At 37.5% G+C, this 20,309-nt stretch overlaps 1 protein-coding gene across 19 annotated transcripts in view; it reads left to right on the top strand.

Moving 5' to 3' along the window:
* Window positions 1–20,309, top strand: part of dgkza (diacylglycerol kinase, zeta a) — a 110,613-nt gene that overhangs the window by 31,735 nt on the left and 58,569 nt on the right. For 6 of the 19 annotated variants that reach the window (XM_081354243.1, XM_081354240.1, XM_081354242.1 and 3 more), the window contains exon 1: window positions 15,206–15,330. The exons of the other annotated variants lie outside the window; for them this stretch is intronic. The gene's annotated coding sequence lies outside the window, so the exon portion shown is untranslated. Of the gene's footprint in view, window positions 1–15,205; window positions 15,331–20,309 lie in introns of those variants that run through there. 19 annotated transcript variants of the gene reach the window in all.

Genomic DNA, 20,309 nt, shown 5'->3' with positions numbered 1-20,309 from the left:
AACAAGAATGTACATGTCTGCATTTTTGAGAGAATAATGTTTATGCATGGTTATTGAAAAAACTAAAAACTAAAGTTTCTGAAATAAGGCCATAAAACACATTCTAAATATGTGCCAATAAGACTTTTTGTCTAATGGATGTCATCACCTAGTGTTTTTTCTTTAAAATGATGTGAAAATCACCCTGCCTTATCATTCACATAACACAATACATTGATTTGAATTTTGCAAAGCACTTTCTGTTTGGAAAGGCAATATGCGGAGTGGGCGTCAACGATCATGCATATTTAGTGGTTCACACCTGAAGAGACAATGGGGCCTGCATACTTAATGACCCTTTCATTCAGGTGAGTCACTGAGCCACAAGAATGCAAGAGCAACAGTTGGAAGCATCTCAATTCTTTTTTATTTTTCCACATATTGTGCTTGCAATTTGGCCTATAATATCCAAGGAAAACATGTCTAGTAATTGTGCAGTTAATTCTCATACTGTATTTTCAGTTTTGGAATATTTATCCTCTCCCCAAATTTGTCACTAATAAAACACAATAAAAATTATTTAAAGAAAAGGCTTATATTTACCTTTTAATAGTTTGTTTACTTCTACCTTGTAAATATATTTTTTTTATTAAAAAGGTTACAATTACAACAACAATTCAAGTGTAATCTTTCTTTGTAAAAACTAAAGTATACATTTTATCATACATATTTCAAAGTAAAGGATTTGATTGATTATTTGATAACTTTATTTTTGACAAAACATACTATATTTAACATGAGCAAATATTGGCAAACAAAAGCTTATGAGGTGGCAGATATTTTACATTGAAAATGTATAATCTATCCAAAATTAATCAACAAAATGTTGTCTTTCATATGTCTGTAACATAGGTCTTTCATTTTTATTATAAGAAATATAAATGTTAATTTGCAGTTTAATACGTTGCTTATACAAATACATTTTATTTCAACATATTTCAGTCGATTTTTACTCAGTATAGCAATATAGTTTGCTAAAACCGAAACATTCATTCACAAACAGAAACGCCTGACTGTAACGTTGTTTTTATGAAATATTAGGGCATATAAATGTTAATTTTCAGTTTAATACGTTGCTTATACAAATAGCCTACATTTTAATTCAACATATTTCTGTCGATTTTTACTCAACTCAGGATAGCAATACAGTTTGCTACAACATCATTCATTCACACAGAGACGCAATTTAAATTTAAAGTGTCTTTTTGCGAGCTGTGGTAAACAGCGCGCATCTCGGCGGCTGCCGTTCATTCATTCACAGAAACGCGATTAACTTGAGAAGGAAAAAAAACTTACTACATATTCGGATCCTCTCTCCTGCAATACCCGCACTCTGAGGTAGATTTTCCATTATTATTATTTCTCACAGCGCTGCCAGATGGTGTAAACACGCAGGCTACAATGATATGATTAAACTTGTGTTTTCTCGAGCTGATATGGGGGCGTTCACAGGTTTGCTTGGATTGCCTCAGTAATTTGCGTTTGAATAGCACGCGCTCTCCGTGGGCGGGTTCACATTACATTTGAATTAGCTCTAATGAGCTCGACTGGAATCGCTCTCTTTTAATACAGATTTCACAAGATGAGAATGTTTGTTTTTTAAATAAATTACCTCATTTAAAAGAAGATAATTCAAGCTTCATGCCTGTGTGTCTGTATGCCTGTTTGACTGAGTATTCGCTGAGTTACAGTTCATTTTCGGACGCGTTTCAGAATGCACTACACTGACAGAGAGAAGGCAGAACTTGCATCACGTTTATTTTTCTTTATTTGGCAAAAAGCACAACACTTTGTTTTTATTGTGAGTATACACAAAAATACACATTTAACAGAATCGATTGATGTATGAAACTTGCTTGTAATATCAAAGTCCACAGAGCAAAATTAATTTCTTTTGAACTGAACTGAAAAAAAGCGAGCCTATCGCGCCGGCGCGATTGTCGACCTCAGGGGGTTAAATAAAATTTTCAATGAAACTTTTTCTGCTTAATCCTGTACACACAGAGTTCAGTAATTTATGGGAGTGACAACTGCATTCTACAACTGAATTAACAGCCACATTTACAAAAACTCCATGCAGTCTATACAAAACCAAACTGAACAACTAGTTGTTAATAATTTATATAAATGCGCATTAGAGATCGCATTTAGAAAAGCCTTGACTCATTTGTGTTGCCAGATCTTGCTAGAAAAATAAAATAAAAACGCAAACAAGAACAAGCCCATAATAAACCTAAATAAATCCAAATGCCTTATATTGCAAATTTGCAATTAAAGGGGCCAAGCACAAAAAAGGCATGAGTCATACAAGGATGGCTGGGAGCATCAGACCAATACCAATAATGAGTAATGAAATATATTTTTTTGATTATTTTTGGCAAAACGGCTGAAAAATTATAAATACAATCACTAGTAATATGGTTTAATTGCTTATCACTTTTGACTATTTGGTGGCACTGTTACAAAATTGATGTTGTGTGGTCAGTGTGATGTGACAAAGAAACATACAATATGCCAAAGCATTGCAGAGTTACAGCTTCAAAATCAGTTTGGAAAAGCTTTTTTGCCAGCATGGTACGAAAACGGTCTTGTTTCGACCAAATTTGGTTCTTGGAATGACTCAAGGAATCTATCAAGACTTGTTTAATTAAAATTGGCAAAATTATTAAAAAGCTATTAGCATTTTTTAAAATTTCATTTGTCTGTCACGGTTTCAAATTTTTGAGTACCTTAAGGGCATGGTCCCATTGACTCAAGCCGAGTTCCGTAGTGATGCGCTAATCAGTGTTTCTCAAAGTGTGGGGCGCGCCCCCCAGGGGGGTTGGGGGGCGTGGGAGATCAGCAAAAAATAAATAAATAAAAATACAGCCGTTACGTTACGTTACTACGGCGTTCAAGTGCGTGAAAGCGGTAGTGATAGCGCTCTTCTTCTATAAAGCGGCAACGAACGGCAATGAATCGTTCTTCTTCAGACCGTTGGAACAAGCCCAACATAGAAGTTGCTCGCCAAAGAAAAAAACCTCTTCAGCGGACCGAATCACGAGCTGCTATTGTGAACGCGGCAATCCGCTGCTGTGCGCGCTCTGGTGAGAAGACCAAACACAAGCTGAGCTCGTGAGGCACTCTCAATAAAACCAAAGAATATAGTTCTGATGTGCAGCAAAAGGATTGTTGAGCTTCACAAAATAGAAAGTGGCTGTAAGAAAATATATATAAAAATTGAAAATCCCCATTTTGACCATCAGGGCAATAATTAAGAAGTTATAATCAACTAAAGATGTTACGAATCTGCCAGGAAGAGGACGTGTGTCTATATTGTCTTAATGGATAGTGAGGAGGAAAGTTTGAGTGGCCAAAGACTCTCCAAGGATCACAGATGGAGAATTGCAGAGATTAGTTGAGTCTTGGGGTCAGAAAGCCTAAAAAAATTTATCAAACAACCCCTACATCCCCACATGTTGTTTGGGAGGGTTTCAAGAAAAATCCTCCTCGCTCCTCCAGCATATTCAGTTGTCAGACATGACTGGATCTTCAAAAGGGACCGGATTCTATGGTCAAATGAAACAAAACAAAAAAGGGCTTTTTGGCAGCAAACCCAGCAAATGTGTTTGGTGCAAACAGGGATGAAGAGTACCCCATGCCTACGGTTAAATATACTGCTGGATCTTATATGTTGTGGGCCTATTTATTTGCTGGAGGTCCTGGACATCTTGTTCAGATACATGATATTATGGATTCTAGCAAATACAAACAGATAAAAAAATCAAAACCTGACAGCCTCCGCTAGAAATCTTATAATGGGCCGTGGTTGGATCTTCCATCAGGACAACGGTCCAAAACAAACATCAAAATCAACACAAAAATGGGTAACTGAGCACAAAATAAAGCTTCTGCCATGACCGTCCCAGTTCCCTGACCTGATGATGAGTGGAGTGAACTGAAGAGAAGAAGCACCAACATGAACTTGTGAATCTGAAGGATCTGGAGAGATTCTGTATGGAGGAATGGTCTCTGATCTCTTGTCAGGTGTTCTCCAAACACATCAGGCATTATAGAAGAAAACTCAGAGCTGTTATCTTGGCAAAAGGAGGTTGCAAAAAGTATTTAATAACAGGGTGCCAACAATTATGGCCAGCGTGTTTTGGAGAAAAACATTTATTTTATAATGTGAATAACATTTATTTTAAAAAGAACCCCCCCCCCCACTTTCAATTCTTTTACTTCAATGAAAGGTTAGATTTTTGTGATTTTTTTTGAATGAAAGATCAAAAGGATAAACAATGCAGATTTATTTTTTACAGCCATTTTTTATCATATTTATCAGGGGTGCCATCAATTTTGACCACCACTGTATTTATAAATTAACAGATGCCATATTTTACCTGCTGTATGCAGCTGTGATTTCATTTGGCCTATAGCGGTGGTGTCAAACAGGCAGGATTAAATTTGTGCCAAAACAAACCAGATCCACCACCTCCAGAACTGGATCTGGCACCTATTTTAGTTCATTTCCCACACGCCACTGATTTATGCTATGACTTTATGCATGTTTAATTAAAAATTAGTCACTTCATTAAGTTGTCCTGTATAATTAGAAGTTTTATAATTTATAATTTAATTAGAATTCTTTTTAATTCACAGAACGGACACTTTTTTTAGAAAACACTATGTTAGTGCAGTCTCCATCACAAGGGTCAAGTGTCAAAACATAGTTTACTAGATATAATCAAGAAAGAACCATCATCAACAATACAATGCAGTCTACTTTGTTTGCAGTGTTGGCAGCTTCATTTTGATGGGAGCAACAAATCATTCTTTTTATTTACTTGATTTTTTTCTTTACAGCGCACAATACCAAACAGATCGATGAATAAATTAGGAGAGTGAATCCAGCATGCTTTTCATCTCTATTCCTGTGCACATCTTCAGGAGAACCTTTTCCTTTCTTTGTGCTTGTGGGAGTGAGAGATAGGAAAGGAGATGGGGAGGCTGGACAAGATGGACAGAAAGTGGACTTGAAGTCATTTGTGGCATTATAGCTACAAATTCCTGTGTTTGAAAGCACATTCAATTGCTCATTTGAAGCAGAGGAACTCCGTATTCTTGAAGCTGGACTGAGAACAGAGTTTAGATTGCACTGCAAAAACTAAGCAGAAAAGAGAAATGACAGATGGGTGCAGTGGTCAGTGTAAAACAGAAGATGATCTGCCCTTTGCTTTGTCCTCTCTATGTGCTCTTCTCTCTCTCGGTGTTCGCCTGTCGCCTCTGTGGCCCGTTCAGACCTCAGCAGAAGCCACAGAACTGAGCATCCATCTGTCAGCACCTCATGACCTGCCTCTCTGCAAACTGTGAAAGATAGAGTGAAGGAGAGTGGAGGAAGGGTTTTGTCAGTTAATTTAGAGTCGGCGTGCGTTTGTCTATTAATAGCCACGTCTTGCAAATGGGTGTCTGTGTGGTGTGTGTAAATATGTATGTGTGAGCTAGCTCAACGGATTTGTGTGCCGGATATGTAGCATGGCAGTTAGATGTTTTACATATGTGGATGCACACGCGCTATGGGTTGCTGTGCAGTGGTGTGTCTTTTCCTCAACAGCAGAGAGAGAGAGATGAAGTGAAACTAAGAAAGGAAGGCAATTGTAAAGAGCAGACACTCTTTGTTAAAGGGTTAGTTCACCTAAAAATGTAAATTCTGCCATCATTTTCTCACACTCATGTTGTTCCAAAACTGTATGAATTTCTTTGTTCTGCTGAACACAAAAGAAGATATTTTGAAAAAATTTTGGTAACCAGACAGTTGACTGTAGCCACTGGCTTCCTATACTATGGAAATCAATTGGTGCCGTCAACTGTCTGGTTTCCAACATTCTTCAAAATGTCGTCTTCTGTGTTCAGGAAAAAAAAATAAGTTTGGAACAACTTATGGGTGAGTAAATTATGACAATTTTTGTTTTTGGTAAACTTTCCCTTCAATCTGTCTGTGTCAAACAGGAATGCAGCATGACATAAAAGCCAGGCTGCTCTTCAGTAACAACTCGAATGGTGCACTAGTGGAATGAGGTGCACCTCAGAACCCTTAAAAAAATTAAGGAATACACTACTGTTCAAAAGTTTGTGGTTGGTAAGATTTAAAAAAAAGTTTTTGAAAGAAGTCTCCTGCTCATAAAGGCTGCATTTATTTACATATCAAAAATTCTGTAATATTTGAAATATTATTACCATTAATAATAACTGCTTTCTGTTTTGCTATATTTTAAGACGTAGTTTATTGCTGTAATGGCAAAGCTGAATTTTCAGCATCATTACTCCAGTCTTCAGTGTCACATGATCCTTCAGAAATCATCTGTCTTGTTGTTGTTGTTACTATTTATTCTTTGCTAAATAGAATGTTCAAAAGAACAGCGTTTATTTTAAATAGACATCTTATGTTACACCCCAGACTTTTAAACGGTAGTGTAAATTAATAAAAAATCACCAATGTACTATATTTGCTATTAAATAAATTATCAATTTAAAAATAAAATGTAAATGTATAACAATAAATTGCAACTATTATCAGTGGAAACATTTTAGCAGACTGTTCGCATTATATTTGATGATTTGACTAACCGTATTGACTTTTACTGGTAAAGAAACTTATTTTTTATAGGCAGGCTGCTTCTCTTTTTCGAGAGGGGGCGTAGAAGCATAGTGCTGGGAGCCGCTCTGAAAAAGTTACCTGCTAGGTCACAATTCATTTACGCTGAGAGGGGTGGAACAGATAGTGGGCGCTACGCTGTGAAAATGCTGGGGTTGAGTGCGAGAAGAGGTGTCTGCATCTCACTCTATGCATGTGTGGGCGTCCCAGAAAATGTTATAGGCGACTGCCGATAACGCTTATTCCAGGATCTTGTTGTACTGGTTAACATGGAGATCTGCTCACAAATCCTGCTCAGTAATTCTGATCTCCATCAAAGTGGCTCTAAGTGAAGTCCTCAGTCAACAGTTATTGTTTCTAATTATTTATTTATGGGATTTACACATAATGCTTGTGTTGCAGTTCTTAAAAAGTATTTTGTACTTGCCAAAAAACGATTTTTAGTTGCATTTATCATTTCTTTGGCTTTGTTGGATAGAACCGGAGGAGACAGGAAGACTGTAGAGGAGACAGGAAGCAATGGGTGAACAGGATCGGGAAAGGACTCGAATTTGGGTCATCTAAAGTGCTACTGCACCATATGTCAGCACTGTCCACAAGGCTATGGCTCTGAAAAAATTGTCAGTTGGTGAGAGTTAAACATTCAGCCAGTAAAGCAGGAGCTGAAATGCCCATAAAACACATGAAACATGACCTGTAATGATTCTTTTATAAATTACTGGAGCTCTTGGATAATGGATTAACTAAATCAGGCAGAGCAGGTTTTGGTTTAGTTAATCCATTATCCAAGAGCTCCAGTAATTGGATATAATTGGACTGAGGTAGTAAATCATTGTTCACCATTTGTTTTAAAGCAGTGCGGTGTGTTTGCATGTGTGTAAAAGTGGGTGGATGCCAGTAGGTGAAAGGGATGGAGGTTAGCGCTCAGATTGAGTTTCTGTTCACTGTTACTCCTTTCTCTCATTTCATTTTCTTGCTACCGCTCTCTTTCGACCTGTTTATTTGATTGAAGTGATTGAATATATTGCACTAAAGGTTAACGTTCTTCGTCAGGATTTACAATTTTTCAAGTAGAAGCCAAGTATCTAGTTTTAAACAACCTTTTTGTAGTAAAAATATTAGAATAATTAACTGAGTTAAATTTGAATTAGAATAAAAGGAAACTCGAGCTTCAAAAAGATATAAAAGCTCTAGAAGTACCAGATTGACATGACTTATGCACTACTGTATATTATATTCCAAGCCATGATAGCTTTGTCTGACAGAAATTTACTGTTGCTCTATTCTCATTTTCTAATTTAATGTTGTTGTTGTTTTTCATCATACAAATTATATTGGATTTGTTTATGCATTTTTTTTTGTTTCCTTTCAGTAGAAGCAAGGATATGCTTTTTTGAGCTGTACTGACAGTTTACTCTTATTCTGTGCAGACTGTCCCATGCATAACATCCGTGAAATACATCCTATTCTAAAGGGTGTAGATGAGTTTAGATCCATGCGCAGTCATGCGTTAATGTCTTTTTGTGTGTTGTGTGTTTGAGCACACCTGTGTTGGTTTAAGCAGAAGTTAAGAAGAGGCGTGTCTGTGTCATTAATGATGAAATGTTCTGCCTGTCTGCCATGCGTAAGAATAAATACCTCCTCTTAGTAATGTGGGATACTCTAGAGTAAATATCAGTGTAATGGAATTAAATTTCATGTTTGGAAATGCTTGAATTACAGCTGGTCTAATCATTAAAAGAAATGACTAGTGTTTGGACAGTTTGATTTCAAGCTAATCAATATTCCTCCCTCTTTCTCTCCCTCTCACTGGTTCTTTGAATGACTAAATCATCTGTCATAGGTAAGTATCCATGTCTCTTTGAAAAGGATCTGTTCTGCTGACACAGTCTGTGTAAAAGAGGGATCTTGTATCGTGTGTGTGTGTGTTTGCATCACGAGTAAAGTGCATGTCCTCATTAATATTTATTCCACTTTTTCAAATAAGTTTTTTATATCAACATTTCAGTAGTTGACATCAATAGCAGTGAAATTGCACAATTCTCCACACTATTATACCACAGCTAAAATTAATTTGCTATTTAAAACATCCTTTATTTAAAGCTCCAGTATGCGACTTTGGTATTTGACCACAAGAGGGCGCAGTTTCAACAATAACAAAGGCGAAGCTTGATGCTATGAAGGAGGTGACGATGGGAGATGTCGTTTTTAATGCGTTTTCACCATCTAGCGATATATCTACATGGAATTAATGAATCATGATCACGGATGAGGTAATTTATTCGTTTTTGTATTGCCTGTATGTCTGATCGTATTATTTTATTTCATCATAATTAATGAACTGCAAGGAACGTGTAATGTTATGCTATATTATCCCGTTACAACATACAGCTATTTGTCAAATGGTTTGTTTGGTTAATGTTGTGCAGTTTTACGTTTTTATGGTTAATGCCGTGTTGTTTAACGTATTCAAACCAATATCTAAAAGTAAATTTGAACGAACATTTGCAAGTAATGACTAAATATATTTTTTTAACATCATATCCGATTGTGTTTAATTGTACTGCCATAAGCTCGGTCACCACACGTGATAAAAAGCCTTACCAAAGTACAAAGAGCAATATAACTTTGTTTATAAGTGCTATTATTGACAGTTGCATGTCTTACCTGTCTATCAATACACTCGCGAGACCAGAGTCTCGGTCAAGTCGAAGATTGACGCGCAGCTCTCTCTCCATCTCGAAAACGCCTGCCGATATTTATCTGGGTTTTATTCCTCCGTTTGTCACACAGTCCGTGACTCCGCATGTATCCGAATATGGACGCTTTCGTTTTGTTGGCACTTCAATACTCGCCAAAGAGTTCGTGATCCATAACAGCTATAACCATACAGTCTATGGCTATAACGCTTTAACCACCACTTCCGCATTTGACCATGCGATATTCCGGTGTGGTGGGTCATATTTTTTATTTTATTCTTTTTTTTATTCTTTGTCAGACGTCTTTATTGTTTATTGTGATAAGAAAAAAAAACCTCAATAAAGTTGTTGTAAAAAAAAAAAAAAATCCGGAAAAAAGGGATATTGCGTCACTGAGGCGCGACATTTCTTTTCCGGGACGGCCAGTTATTTAAAATCGGAATTTCTCTGAAATAAAAAATCTTTGGAGACTTTTGAGATATTGTAAGTACACAACTGGAGGAAATATATCACACTGTGCAAGTTATTTTTGGAAATTTTATTACAAAATTCCTACATATTGGAGCTTTATTTAAAGTTACTTATAAATATGTACAAATTCATATAATTTTATATCATTTTAAATGTATATAAAATTAATAAATAAAAATAAATTGTATCAAAATAAGTTAGAATAAATATTTTATAATGTGCTGTGAAAGAGCAACATAGTTGCACTGTTGATCTTATTTATTACCCTTTAAGTATTTCTCAGTTAAATAAACATACACAAGCATTTAAAGCAGGGCCTAAAATTAACACTCGCCAAATGCGAGTGAAAATTGGTGTTGGCAAGTATATGAAATGGTGTCAATTGCCAGGTGGCCCGGTAACATTTTCTAAATTCTATATGCAAAATTGTGAGAAGAATGTGAACAAACTTGAATGATGCTCGGGTCACTAGCCATTATATTCACCGGTCACAAATTCTCTGTTTCTCTATGTCTATCCATCCCTGTCTTATTCAAGGGTGACTGGTCAAAGATAAAGGGACACCAAAATAACAAAAAACACCAAAAATAATCAGATTTTCCAGGGTTTAGGGTTTTGAAATCATTGAAAGCCCTGTTATTTTGTGTTTGCGTTTGTCTTTTTGTGTGTGGAGTGTCCCTTTTTACATACTGTACCTCATTATTTTTCACTGCTGGATGTGTTTTTTGGTACCCCTGTTGAAACCATGATGATACTGTGATTATTCTTGCTGCTCTTGAGAGGTGGACTGGAGCTGGGTGTACAACGATTATGAGAAAAAAAGAGAAAGATCTGTTGGAAAAAAGGAGATGGATAAAAAAGAAGGATACTTTCTATTGGCCATGTTTAAAATCTCATTACGATCTCAAAGATGAAGCTTGGATGCTGGTTATGGCCTGTTAAGTGTTATTTGTTAGATGGATTTTGTCTAGTGATGTAACCTGACAGAATCAGGGTGATCAATATCTACCACGTCCTCAACAGCGAGGGATATTTCTCATAATCAGACGAGGATGAATTTCAACTGCACGTTTGCTAAAAGCTCTGATGACAACTGTCACAGTTAGAATTTTCTGAGCCGTTGTGATTGCTTATCTTACAACAGTCACGAAAGGTGTTGCTTTTTAACAGCACGTTAGCTTCCATGCCATAGAGACTCTGGAGTCTCTGTAGGTCTGGTTTTGTCTCTCCTTCACATCACACTAACATGTGAGGTCTGTTTGCAGGAAGTTTGCTGTTTTTTTGTTTGTTTGCTGGCTACATTAGCATTCTCTCCTAAAGTTGTTGCAAGAAGCACTATGTTGCTCCTGAGGGTGAGTATGTGCGTGTTTGCTTATTTATGTCATGTTGAAGCAGCAAAGGAGAAGGAAATGTTGATAAGAGTAATGTTCTTTGCCGAAGAACAGAAATGAGAAGATTAGTAAAAAAAAAAAAAAAGCTGGATAGGAACAATTCATTAATGTAGTTTAGGATAAAAAAGGATTTAGAAACAATTAGAGGTCAAACAGGTATGTTCACATTTGAATAATTAGGTAGAAGAATACTGAATAGGGTTGGGTATCATTACAGATTTCCAGATTTGATTCAAATTCACGAACTGTCAGTTCAGTTCAATATGATTCTTATTTTATTGTCCTGCTGCACTACACATTACATTACATTGTGATTTGCTGCCATCTACTGGAGGATACATGCTGGCAGAATGGAAGATTCTACTGTTCAAAACGATTTTTTAATGTTTTTGAAAAAAAGTCTCAACAAGGCTGCTTTTATTTAATCAGAAATACAGTAAAAACAATGTATTATTACAATATAACGTAATCGTTTTCTCTTTAGTTTAACACGTTCCTTCAGAAATCATTCTAATAATGCTGATTTGGTGCTCCTAATATTTTTGTGGGATTTTTTTTTTCAGGATTCTTTGAATAGTAAGTTCAAAAGAACAGTATTTGTTTGATTATAGATTTTTTAACAGTATAATGGCTTTGATTTCACTTTTGATAAGTTTAATGCATTCTTGCTAAAGAAAACCCCTACTTTTGAATGATAATCTTTATAAGTTACATTGCTTTTAATAAAACTCTGCGTCTATTGATGATCATTTTGAGAGGAGTTTGATATCTGAGTGCACAGGAACAGAATGATGCACATAAAATCAAAACTTCAAAACTGACAGGCAGTTAAAGGGATAGTTCACTTTGAAATTAAATTTTGGTATGTTTTAGCTTTCCTCAAGGGCATCCAAGATGTAGGTGTCTTTGTTTCCGCAGTAGTTTAAAATTTGATATTTTTAGGTCAAACCGTTCGTCTGTCCTGGTGTGTGACGTATGCGCGCGTTCTGGCTTAGTCTGCGGCGCGCGCGCCCTCAGATCACTTGGACGTGGTTGTGTACAAGAGGTAAAAACGATATAAATACTGTTCGTTTTCTCACACAAACCGCTCGTTTCGTGTCTTTGGCCATCAATGTGTACTTACGATGGGGAATTGTTTAATTTGGACTTCTCTGTGCATGCTCTTTGAGGTGGTGACCATAGACCTGCAGCATTATATGACTGACAGACAAGAACGGTTTGACCTAAAAATATCAAAATACTGCAGAAACAAAGACACCTACATCTTGGATGCCCTTGAGGTAAGCTAAAACATACCAAAATGACACTATTATGGCTGTAATGCCAGCTTCTGACCAGCAGATGCACCCCTTTCTCAATATGCTCAAACATGAGTGTGTGCAGGATGAGGAGGGCTGATTAGATGGCAGATGAAGATTGGGCTTTCAGCGGAAATCTGACTGACAGCTGGTCTTAGGTGGTTGCTTAGATGTTTATCAGGTAATGATGTGCTGTGACACCCAGACTGAAGCAGCAACAGTTGCTGTGGGAGACGGTGAAGCGACATCTTGGATGGCACGTTCAGTTCACACATGACAAAATAAATAGACAGACTTTGCTTCTGTTCCTTGTTTGCATGGTGACTCACACTCCTCATTCCTCCCACTCCTGCACTCAGAGATTGAGTTCTAAATATAATCCCCTTGTCTGGTTTATGAAATGCTAATGTAAAACCCCTCTGTCTTGAACTATCAAACCACCGTGTCTAATTTGTGTCTGTTGAGCAGTGTAGCATTAGCAGCCACAAATACTCTGAGCAGCACCTTTACCATATATGGCGGAGGCAGACGCGTGCATCGTAGTTCATCAAATCTGCATAGAACAGATTCTGTTTGTGTGTGCACATGCATATCGACAGAGTCAGGTTGAATAAGTGTTTGTGTGGGGGAAGGAAGTGTACAGTGTGTGTGTGAATGCATGTGTTGCTGTTTCAGTAAATGCCGCTTTTTTAGTTTCTGTCACCAATTACTCATAGCTCACACATCCCTTGTATTATGTAAAACATCTGTGTACTTTTTCATGGTGAGAGCCAAACCGACCCTATATGTATTGAATACGATTCCCCAAAAATCACACCAAAGACCTTTAACATGAGAGGAATACTAACATAAACATAATTGATAAACATGAAACTCATAAATATTATAAATGGTATTTAATAAAAAAAAAAAAAAAAAAAAAAAAAACACATTTTAAAGTTTGGAAAAAAACTTCTGTGTGCCTTCCTGAAGCTCAAACAGTGAGCCTGGCACTTGCAATGGCGAGATCATGAATACAATTCCCAGCAAACTTAACATGCAAGAACTGATAACTATATATGCCTTCAGTGCAAGTTCTTCAGATAAAAGTGTCTGCCAAATACTGTACATAAATGTAAATACCCTCTGAGGGTAGTTTAGAAACTGACATATGTTTTTATTTCGGGTCTGTGGAGCTGACTTTAACAAAATAAATTTTGTATGCACATTCCACAACACATTAAAGTATTAACACCTTGCAGGCATGTTCATGACTCTAAAAGAAAAAAAGTCACAAAATGTTACAGGTTAAATTGTATTTCTGACAACAACAAAAAATGAAATAGGCCAAATTGATCTACAACATAGTATAAGGGTTTCTCGACAGGCTTCTTGTGCATTTTTGGAAACAAAAACTATGAAACTGAGAGCATGGCTGTGTATGCATGCATGTTTTTTTGTGTTAGATGCAGTAAACCGCTCTGTCTGAGAAAGGTCTTTCAGTCGGACAAAAAAGCTATTGCGGTCCAACCACACGGGCGGCGTCCTGATGCACACACTCACTGCTTGAGGCAGTGGTGTCACACTGATCAAAGGGACTGTTGACGTCTCTGTCACATCAGAGTTAAGAGACTGACACAGAAACATACACCCTTTCCCTCGGCACAAACACGTACCCATGTACGCATGCACGCAGATACACACTCACACACCTATATAGCTGGCTTGAGGATGTTTGTGGTTGATGTCCTCCCCATAGGAAACTGTGTGTGTGTCTGTGCGTAAAAGAGTAACCTTGCTCTTGGGTCAGTGGGGGAGTCGAGAGGATGTTAGTTGTTTAAAAAAGGCAGCCTGTGGTAATTGGGTGTCTTTTTTTCCTGATGTCACAGCTTAACATGCAGAGACAATGTAAAGTAAACCGTTAGTTGACGATTCCACCCAACAGTGTAAAAGCTCTGAGGCACTTTCAGAACTTAGTTGTTGGTTTAATCAATCCGTCCAGCTCACGACACAGTAAATGTGATTCTTTATTCAGTAGTATCCTTCATGTCGTTACAAATCTCTAGGACTTTTTTTCTCCTGTGTAACACAAAAGAAGAATGTCAGAAGCATTTTTTTGTGTTCCGTATGATATAGGCGAAGGGGTCCTATGTTGTTCCAAAATATATTTCACAGAAGACCATATTAATGCAGATTTGGAATGGAAGAATATTCATATTTGGTTGATCTATTCCATTAAGTCAGAGATACAGTTGCTGTAGTAGATCCTCTTACTAGCTTGCAGTACTCATTTATTTACATAATAGTAATTTCTGGGGGTGTTAGTGTAGATATTTGCATCTGCTGTAATGTACATGTCAACATGTGTTCAGACTGAGCAAATGTTTTCAAGTTTTTGGTTGACTTTGATCTACATATCTGGGTGTTTGTGTCAGAGGAAGCGTGCCTCGTCAGTAGAATCATGCCGCTGTCTCTGATCCCTCTCTCTCTCTCGCTTTCTCTCTCTCTCTCTCTCTCTCTCTCTCTCTCTCTCTCTCTCTCTCTCTCTCTCTCTCTCTCTCTCTCTCTCTCTCTCTCTCTCTCTCTCTCTCTCTCTCTCTCTCTCTCTCTCTCTCTCTCTCTCTCTCTCTCTCTCTCTCTCTCTCACCCGCTTGCTTTTTGACCCTCCCACTCTCTTAGGACAGACTGTATGCTCTCTCTTTCCCCTTCCCCTGTCAACCTTCTTTCTGTTTCCATTCTCTTCCCCCTCACTCTTGCTTTCTCTAAAAGTTATCTGGTGAGAAAAGAAGACATTTGGATGATTAACACTCTTCCATCAGGTTGTACATTTTTCTGAGTATTCTCTCTTGTTTTGTTGATCTCTAGAGTTGAGAGTGCAGTGCTGTGTCCTTCAGACTGTGATTTGTGTTAACGGTGCATGTGGGAGAGTAAGACGAGATGATTCTCATGTTGTCTGGCAAATCATCTGCAGTTTATATACAGTGACTGTAATCTCATTGCTGTCTGTGACGGTCTGTTTCTGTCATCAACTGTTGCTGCTGTATTTGGGTTTTATCGCCCTGCAGTTTGCAACTGTACAAATCCAGGTGTTGTAATCTGTATTGTGTTTGTTTCAGAGTTAAAAGAGAATATTGCAGGCTGCTGTTGTTACCAGAAATCTTCCTAGCTCTGACAGTGAAACTCAAAAAATATTGCACTAGCACATACACTTGTGTTTGTGTATGTTAATAACCTTGTTGTACCACAGAGTGAAACTAAAGTAAAGGCTTTTAACAGAGTCAAGCAAATGATTAAACTGCTATGTTTATAGACCACTGACTGTGTGTGAGAGAGAGACAGAGACTCTGTAATTTCTACCATAATGACAGAGATAACTCAAATATTTATATGCACAAGCTTCTCATTGCAGACTAGATATTTATTTAGAAAAAAAGATAACTCTGACTGTAAATTCTGATTGCATGAGCCACATCTGAAGCCGAGATTTCCGATATATTGTACAAGCAATATGGCACGAGAGGCTCTGAATATAGTCAAAGCTAAAGGCAAGTTAGGCAAGTGAATTTATTAAGGTTTTACTGGGATTTTACCATCCACTGGGATTTTTTTGGGCACTTCCAATACAACTGTTGTACCTAAAACCCCATTTGGAAGTGACAAAAAACCCTGGAAAGGTCAAAATCTGGAAAGTTTTCCTAAAGAAGTCTTTGAGAGCAGAATAAATGAATGAACAGTGACAACATGGGAAGAAATGAGAGAGAGGAACAGTAGCTCAGACAGTGTTAAGAATTGAGACATGATGTGACAGCAACACTTACAGCACATACTGTATGCTCGGCTACTCAAAGTACAGGATTAGGTCATTGCATGTGTTCTATAAACTCAGAAACTGTGATTTTTATATGACCGATTACAATACATACTGCTGGTTATACAATATACAGAGAAAACAATTTGGCCTGTCAGGCCAGTTGCTTGACAACATTTTTAATGACCCAAAATATATATATATATTTGTAAAATAATTGATTCATTTATAGAATTTATTCATATTTTTAATAATAATAATTTAATGTTTTATTTAATTAGATTTTTCTAAAGAAAAAAATACTTTGAAATGAAATGCTAGAATGTAACTACATAACAGTTAAACACACTTGCAAATTATGGTTAAATGCACTACTTAAGGGATGTGACCCATAAACAGTCAACATCTGTTTCTGTTTGTTCTATGTTGGATATCCTGCTTTTCGTTTTCTTACGTAGAAAGAGCTGGACGATTCTTGATAAATTGAGAAGTACAATTTTTGTTTCAAATAGAGATCACAATTCTCCCACGAATCCGAACGGATAACTAAACAAAATAACGTAATTTACTAGAGGTTCTGAAAAAAATGAATTGCTGCAGTCTATTTCAAATTAATACATTTATTTTTTTCAAAAATCTGTTTGAATGAATGGTTCAATGTCTCATAAAGGCCCTGCCCCAAATGGCACCCTAAACAATCGCGACTCGCAAGCACCCTTCTGAAACCTAAAGTGACAAATGGGAGACCCTACTGTCTCATGGACTTAATGGACATGCGCACGTGGCAGCCATTGTAAGTCCACAAGACCGAAAGTGCATATGAAGTGTGCCATTTGGAACAGGGACAAAGACTCCAATTGTTTTATTTCTGGAATAATCAGCATTTTTGAATGAATCTCTTGAATGAATGATTCAATGACAAATAATCTAACTTTTCGCCACCTAGTGGTGTAACGATAGCCTAGAAATCTAGACGCACCCTAGCGGCAGCAAAATTTATTTTGCAGCCAGGGTAGTCTAGCAACTCTCCGTTGACTTTCGGAGCTGTAAAAACCTAAATTGGGTCAGGCCAATCACATCGTGTATAGAGTAGGCGGGGCGGGTTTAACATGATGACGACAGAGTTGCGACGGTTCCGTGCTACTTGAAAACAAAGAAGAGCTGCTGCAGGAGAACAGTCTTTCGAAACAGCTTTGGCCGCGACTCTGGAGGTCTTGGAGTTAAGTTTTTCTTTGAGAAAAGAGCAAAGAAAGGCACTTAAAGGGATAGTTCACTTTGAAATTAAATTTTGGTATGTTTTAGCTTACCTCAAGGGCATCCAAGATGTAGGTGTCTTTGTTTCCGCAGTAGTTTCAATTTTGATATTTTTAGGTCAAACCGTTTTTGTCTGTCAGTCGTATAATGCAGGTCTATGGTCACTGTCTCAAAGAGCATGCACAGAGTCCAAATTAAAACAATTCCCCATCGTAAACACACATTGATGGCCTAAGACACGAAACGAGCGGTTTGTGTGAGAAAACGAACAGTATTTATATCGTTTTTAGCTCTTATACACAGCCACGTCCAAGTGATCTGAGGGCGCGGGCGCATCCTGGTGTGTGACGTGTACGCAGACTGGTGCATAGATATATACACTAGATGTCGCCTTAAAGACATTCGTTCCAATGAACTGCCGTAGACAAGGCGAATAAGATCACGTAGGTGTTTGAAAAGAGATCGTGATCTTTTAACGATTAATTCTATTATGTAGTGATATGAAGGAGGCAGTGTAATATGTATGAGAATAAAATATTCTACCCCTATTCATTTTGATTCTCAGAGTTACCATGAAGCCATACAGTATACTGCCCTACAAAGGCAAAAGACCTTAAGTCGCTAGAGTGTGGAACTGAGAAAAATGACTTTAAAGATTTTTAGTTGTCCCGCTTAATTAATTATAGGTAGGACACTGGAAATCTGGCAAATAGATGTTTTAGTAATGGAAATTATATACATAAAAAAATCTTGAGCTCAAACTTGACTTTTGACCACTATTTTAAAGTTACTGTACTCTGCCTTTGTATTGTCAGCAAAAAGTGAGAGGTCATACCAAGGCAAAAGGCAGTAACTTGCACATTATCAATATTTAGTTGCTGATCACCATTAACAAAATCATTATAGTAACACCTGTATAAAATCTAGTGATCATAGCATTTATTTTGTATGATTTACAATTATTTATAGCCATCTACTTATTGCTATCCTGTGCTTTGGTTGCATTCTGATGGCATTATTAATACATTTGACATGATAAAATACCTCCATAGATATATTAGTCCAGCGTTGGCTCGACCGCGTTTAGGGCGGGGCTGAAGGCGAAGTTTTGGCACTCTGCCAGCTAGTTTGCGAGCTTTAATTCTTGGTTGTATTCATCTGATACGGCAATGTGTAACGTTTTTCTGTCAACTCTGCATAATCCTTCGCGATCGATATCGCACGTTTGTCGATGGAGCAGACCATACTAAATGTTCTGACCGCTCTGAGGACATCAGAAGTTAGAGGGACTGATGGCAGCTGTACAAAGTACACAGGCTACACCGTAATTTTAATTTTAATGGACATTAAAACAAAGGCAGATAACTGTACAATCTGGTAGGTAGCATTATTTGATTAAACACCGGCACCGTAACTTCATATTGACGCGCGGCTAAACAAAGGCAGAGCACCGTAACTCGTAATTTGAGCGTTCCAAAACAAAGCCAAAGAGCGGTAACTGATGTTACGGTGTTCTGCCTTGGTTTCTCATGGGCTTTTGGAAGTTACTGTTAAGACAAATCATTATTTCCTCGAAAAAAACCCGGAATTGATTCAGGATACTTATCCACATGATAAAGAAGGTCTTGAATGTGCCAAAAATATAAATAACTCATTTTCGACCAAAAACGAAGTTACGGTCTTTTGCCTTTGCACGGCAGTATACATCTCAGAAGCATTTGCAGTCGGAGACACAAGCCTTTTGAACAAGCTTGTTTTGAGTTTCTGTATAATTAACAGGCTTGGTCAGAACTACTGGGGATGAAAGTGCGTCATGGCAAATTATGCATAAAAATCTGTCTGAAAGCTGTGTTTGCCAAATTAATAGGTATCTATGCTAATCACATAACCTTTTTTTTAGTGAATTCGTAGAAAAGCTCAAATAAAACAGGATGGAGGTGTATGATTAGGACATAAAAATATACTTTGAAAATGAAAACAATATTCTGCACCTCTTATAATATGCCATCAGTAAGAGAATAGAAATTATGGGTAGACTCGTCGAGAAATATTTGCTCACAAATTCAGTTGTAACCTACAAGCGCCCTGCAGTGATCCACACCGCCTAGGTGATAGAGAAGAGGTCGCATCTGACTCATCCACTCAGAAACGCACTGAATTGAATATTTCAATGAAAGTAGTTTCACTGAAATTCACAAAGGGATTTCAGAAAAGGGTCACAGCAGCCCTTAAGCACACACAAGGGGTTATTTTTATGGCCCACACTTCACAAAGCTGAACTGTGATGTTGAGACAGAGGCAAGGTCAGAGCTTCACAGTACAGTATAATGACCTGCAACAACAAGGCAGAATGCACTCATGGTCACCAGAAAGCGACTGCTACAGATGAGCATTTTTATGAAGCCACTGACAGCTAAAACCAACAACCAAAAGTAGGCGTTAGTCTCATCAGTGTGGCTTTTCTAGCTTGTGTCTCATCTAACTTTTCTTTTCCCTCATAAAAACGTGCGTGTGTGTGTAGCTATTAGCCTGATCAATTTTACTTTCTAACCTCTCCTTCAACTTCTAAGGCCTGCTCCCATCTCCTTTCCTCTGGTAGATTAGTATAGTTTCCCTAACAAGCACAGGTCTGGCATTATCTAATGCATTTTTGTCGAGAAGTGTGACCTTCACTTTACAAACAAAGCATTTAGCACAATTAATCTGTTCCAGTGTGTGTGTGTGAGACACAGAGGC

The sequence above is a fragment of the Scardinius erythrophthalmus genome, assembly GCF_964197995.2.
Source record: "Scardinius erythrophthalmus genome assembly, chromosome: 2".
In the NCBI taxonomy this organism is placed as follows: domain Eukaryota; kingdom Metazoa; phylum Chordata; class Actinopteri; order Cypriniformes; family Leuciscidae; genus Scardinius; species Scardinius erythrophthalmus.
Note: the sequence above shows the minus strand (reverse complement) of the source record. Positions and strands in the feature narration are given on the sequence as shown.